Consider the following 6,000-nt stretch of genomic DNA (forward strand, 5'->3'; position numbering starts at 1 on the left):
TCAGCCTGTGTCCCCCCCCCCCCCAGTTTTCAGCCTGTGTCCCCCCCCCCCGCAGTTTCAGCCTGTGTCCCCCCCCCCAGTTTTCAGCCTGTGTCCCCCCCCCCCAGTTTTCAGCCTGTGTCCCTCCCCAGTTTCAGCCTGTGTCCCCCCCCCCCCAGTTTCAGCCTGTGGTCCCCCCCCCAGGTTTCAGTCTGAGTCCCCCCCCCAGTTTCAGTCTGAGTCCCCCCCCAGGTTTCAGCCTGTGTCCCCCCCCACCAGTTTCAGCCTGTGTCCCCCCCAGTTTCAGCCTTCGTACCCCCCCCAGTTTCAGCCTGTGTCCCCCCCCCCCGTTTTTCACAGGCCTGTGTCCCCCACCCCCCAGTTTCAGCCTGTGTCCACCCCCAGTTTCAGCCTGTGCCCCCCCCCCCCCCAAGTTTCAGCCTGTGTACCCCCCCCCCAGTTTCAGCCTGTGTCCCCCCCCCCAGTTTCAGCCTGTGTCCCCCCCCCTAGTTTCAGCCTGTGTCACACCCCCCCCCAGTTTTCAGAGCCGTGTGTCCCCCCCCCCAGTTTCAGCCTGTGTCCCCCCCCCCCCCCAGTTTCAGCCTGTGTCCGCCCCCCCCCCCAGTTTCAGCCAGTCCTGACCCTCCTGTCTCGCCCCTCCCCCTCAAGAGGCTTTTCTCCACACCAGGGAGAAGGCCTCGCATTAACGCATACCTCCCAACTTTGCTGAGATGGGAATGAGGGACACCTATCAGCAAAAGTATGCAGGCATAGGACACACCCCTTGCCACGCCACCTTAAAGGAGAATTGTACAAAAAATAAGTTGTTTAAACCCAAAAAAGTGCTTTTTTTACCACTACTATTCCTTTATATTGGCTTTTGGAATTTACAAATGCAGCAAATTTAGAAATCAGATAAAAGTTTAGTGCTGGGAAACACTTTTTGATAGATAAAAAGTGAATTTTATAAACACTTTATAGATCAGGACCAAAATGAGGACAAATGAGGAGAATGAGGGACAGAGGGATATTGCTCCAAATCAGGGACAGTCCCTCGAAATCAGGGACAGTTGGGAGGTATGCATTACTGTGTGGAGTTACAGACAGAGGAACAGGAAGTGAGGATTTCTCAGAAGAAATAAGGACATTAAGGCCCCATGCACACGAGACGCTGCTAAACTCGAGTTCAGAGGCATTTGGGCATTTTTTTTCAATTGCCCTGAACACTTTAATGTTATCCTATGTGTCCATGCACACAATCACGTTTTTTGGCGTTTTAAAGCAGTTGGGTTTATGTCCGTTTTTTCAGAAGCAAAATTTTGGGTTCAGAAGCATTTTATTTTTGCGTTTTAAACTTTGGGAGGGTCTACAATGTCTTTGAGATAAGCGCTGACAGCCGCAAACGCGGTAAAACGCCGCTAATCACCGCGCAAATCGAAGGATGAGGTAAGTGAAGGAGGACTGCACTAAGGTAAAGGAAGCTATTTAGGGAATTTTTATTTAACTTTACAGCCCCTTTAAAGGCGGATGTGCCACGGAACAAAATATTAAAAGCCAGCAGCTACAAATACTGCAGCTGCTGACTTTTAATATTAGGACACTTACCTGTCCTGGAGTCCAGCGCCGATCGCAGCAGAGGACGAGCGATCGCTCGTCACTCTGCTGCACCCCCCGCCATCCACGCTGAGGGAACCAGGAAGTGAAGCGCTGCGGCTTCACTGCCCGGTTCCCTACGGCGCATGCGCGAGTCGCGCTGCGCCCGCCGATTGGCTCACACGCTGTGTGCTGGGAGCCGAGTGTTCCCAGCACACATCGGGCGAAAGACGGATGTGACGGAATGCCCGTCTTTGCCCGTAGCGTGTGGCCGGAAGTGGGTGCAAATACCTGTCTTTAGACAGGTATCTGCACCCCCCTCCCCCCTGAAAGGTGTCAAATGTGACACCGGAGGGGGGGAGGGTTCCGATCAGCGGGACTCCACTTTAGGGTGGAGAACCGCTTTAACCTGTAAAAGTAAAAGGATTGGTACAGGACTTTATTGGCACTGAGATGCACAAATATTATTTAAAAAAATTAAATTTTTTATTACCAATTTGCTTGAAACAAGCACAACCAGAGACTATTTAAAAACTTTGCAAAATATGAAAGGCCTATATGCTTTTAAACTGTACATAACTCAAACACCAAGAGGTAAATTTCTGAATGCAGGGCCGTTTGAAGAAATTTGGGGGCCCCAAGCATAGAAAAAAAAGGAACATTTTCAAGTTGAGAAGCGGGGGGGGGGGGGACTGAAAGTAAGTGAACACTCAGTGTGTGCACTTTCTGTCAGTCCGGCCGGGTACAGGAAACTGAATCTCCTGTTCCGCATGGCCGACCGGACTGCAGGAGGAAGCAGCGGTGCGGCAAGGGCCCCTGGCCAGCTCGGGGCCCCAAGCAGTTGTTTGGTTTGCCTGTCGGGTTCCGACGGGCCTGCCTGAATGGTTAGGACGATGTCCTTGTTGAAACAACAGACTGTTCTATTGGGCTTGGTGTGAGTTGATGATATTGTACAATAGCTCGGCTCTAAATGTTGCGTGTGAACACTTCTTCAGGAGCTTAGGCATGCATTAGTATACACATCAGCCAGGAGTGGATAATAGAGTAGGTTGGTGTATAAGATATTATTATTATTATACAGGATTTATATAGCGCCAACAGTTTGAGCAGCGCTTTACATGCAAGGAGAGATCAGCGGATATATAACTGGTCCATATAAATTGAAACCGTATTGAGCCCCAGTTCAGCAATATTTACATAGGCCTGTCACTCTTGGAAATGTGGGTGGGGCATGCTGCTGTTGGAAATGTGGGCGGGGCTTTACACTATTGGAAATGCGGGTGGGCCCTGCCACTGTTGAAATTGTGTGTGGGCCCTGTCACTGTTGGAAATGTGGGTGGGGCCTGTCACTATTGGAAATGTGGGTGGGGCCTGTCACCATTGTAAATTTCTACAGTAAAAAAAAAAAAATGTATCACTTTTATTGCTATCGCAAGGATGTAAACATCCCCTGCGATAACAATACAGCTTTTCAAGTCCTCTTTGTGGAAATATCTGGGATCTAAAATACCCCAAATCTCTCCTCTACCCTTAAATGCAATTTTTTTTAATCTTTTGCTTTGTTTTAAAAAAAATGACCTTGTTTGCATGGGGCCATAACCAGAAGTGACGTCATGACGTCACTCTAGTCTTCCTAGGGCATAGAGATGAGCTTCGTTGGCAAGTTTAAAGCAGAGTTCCACCCAAGTTACGCTCATTATACTCCTCCACCCTCCGGTGCCACATTTGGCACCTTTCAGGGGGACAGGATACCCGTCGTTCACAGGTATCAAAAACAGGAAAATAGCCCTGGAACTTTAAATGAAGTGGGTACTGTAAAAATTATAACCATGGCGCCAATGTGTAGGTGTCCTTACCCGCTCGAAAGGCAGGCGGGGATAGCGGGAGACGGAAGCCTCCCTTTGTACAGATCGCAGCTCCCAAAAGGAGACGCCGCCAATACCGGAACCCAACAACATTGAGCCAGGGTATATGTAGCAACACTGGGTGGTGTGTTGAAACACGAACAGTAAATAAAGCATCAAGGTGCCATATTGATGTTTTGTTATGAAGCTATACTGGCCGGGGTGACAATAAGTCTGGCACAGTTTTTAAAATCATTGTACTGTGGTACCCTGCATTTTGGCTTATGCAAACGTTGATGGCGTTGGGTTCTTTTCGGCTGCATTCACACCTTTGAGCATTCACACCTTTGAGCGTTTTTCCTGTGGTTTTCTGTGTACGCTTTTATACAGCATTTTTAAGCTTTGGCGTGTTTTTTTATTAGCTAATAGAGAAACCTATCATCTGTTGCATCATTTATTAATGGGTTTTTCGGCTTTTATTATTTTTTTTGCTTTTCCATCAGTTTTTATTTGTATTATTGTTATTCTATTATTTTTTGTTATGGTAAAAGGTTAGAATTGGGGATTCAATTGTATTTATTGTCTTTTTATTTATTGTTATTTTTTGTTGTTGGGGTTAGGTTGTTAATGCTACTACTACTAATAATAATAAATAAATAAATGTAAAAGAAATAAACAAAAATAATTATAAAGAAATAATAAATAAATACAATAAATTAATACTCTGTAATAATAAATAAATATCCCCTAACCCTTAGACCCGGTTCACACTGGGGCGACACGTCGGGCGGCTCAGCCGCCTGACGAGTCGCGTCCCATTGAAAGCAATGGAACCGTTCTAATAGGAGCGACGCAAGTCGCTCCGACTTAGAAAAAGGTTCCTGTACGACTTCGGGGGCGGCTCGGGGCGACCTGCATTGACTTCTATACAGAAGTCGTTTTGCAAATCGCCTCTGAAGTCGTCCTCAGGACGACTTGCAGAGTCGCCCCCGAAGTCGTGCCGCTGCAGTGTGAACCGACTCTAAAAGTGATAGTAAACTCTGTTACACTTGCATAGTTTAGGAGATATTCAGATAACATGCAGCCGGTGACACCACTGGAGCATGCATACAGTGCTGGACCTTCAGAGCCTGTGCTGTAAACGTTGGCAGTGACGTCGTTGCACCCCCTGCCACTTATGTAGCCGGAGGCTGCAAACTTATAAGGAAGACCAGATGGAAAACCCCCTCTCAGCGATGACAGCGCGGCGCTGGAGGGCTTCGTTCTAAGGTAAGTCTCTCATAATGTGCTATGAGAAACTTACCTTCGGCAGCACTGCCCATTCATTTCAATAGGCAGGGGCGGTGGAGGAGCAGTCTATACACCGCTTCTTGCGGGACTTTTCCTAACATCCTGCAAGCGCACTGCCCCAGTGTAAAAGCACTCGGGCTCTCACACTGGGGCTGCAGGGGAGGCGTTTTTCAGGCGCTCTTTTTTAGCCCACAAGCGCCTGAAAAATGCCCCAGTGTGAAAGGGGTCTTGCATATTATTAATTAATGATGATTAGATATTTGTATATTTAACATTTTTTATTCATTTGTTACGTTTTTTTTATTTACATTTGAGCAGAAAATTGCACAAAAATGCGCAAATCTGCCTAATTCGAGCTACAGAAAATCCTCAGAACTTTTTTGAGCTTCAGGTGACTTGCAGTGAAGATGTGAGCCGTCTCTATAGAGGCTGTTTTCAGGCGTTTTAGCACTTAAAATAGCGCCTGAAAACTGCCTTTCATGCCTCCACAGTGTGAGAGCCCGAGTGCTTTCCCACTGGGGCGTGCGCTTGTGGGACGAGAAATAAAAAGTCCTGCAAGCAGCGTCGCTAAATGCCTGAAAAGCGCCTCGGAAGTGCTGCAACACGGGCGGCTTTAACCCTTTCTTTGGCCGCTAGCGGGGGTTAAAAGTGCTCCGCATGCGCTCAAAAAGTGCAGTTAAAACTACAGTAAAGCGCTGATAAAACTAGCCGCCCCAGTGTAAAAGCAGCCTTAGAACTAGGGCTGCCAACTCATCCCTTTAAAACAGAACACATATTAATTACACAGGTTCTGTGGCTGATTAAGGAGGTAATTAAACTCACTTGGTGCCTTATTTGCATTAAATTAGCCTCAGAACCTGTGTAATTAATATGTGTTCTGTTTTAAAGGGATGAGTTGGCAACCCTACTTAGAACTTCAAGCTTTGTGTGAATAGGGCATTAAGGATAATGACGCTCATGGGGCGTCTGCAGATGGCAGCGCGTTTCTGTGCGATTTTCCACACGTCCCACACAGCCCCTGGAGTGAGCGCGCTCTGTCTGAGGGTCCCCCATTACCATGGTAACACAGCACATTCCAGTCAGGGAGTAATGGAATCTATTATAGAACAGCTCACTGTACCTGAAGGGCCAGTTCAAACTTCAGGGACCCCCAGAAAATATTTTATAATGAAATCAGACCCCTCTCCACACACCAATCACCTCCCCCTGCCTTCCCCACCCAAGATGGCTGCCGGCTCCGCCCACCCCACCCGACGCGTGCCAGGGAGAGGGGCAGATCACTTCCGGGTGACAG

The sequence above is a fragment of the Rana temporaria genome, chromosome 7 (genome assembly GCF_905171775.1).
Source record: "Rana temporaria chromosome 7, aRanTem1.1, whole genome shotgun sequence".
Classification (NCBI taxonomy): Eukaryota; Metazoa; Chordata; class Amphibia; order Anura; family Ranidae; genus Rana; species Rana temporaria.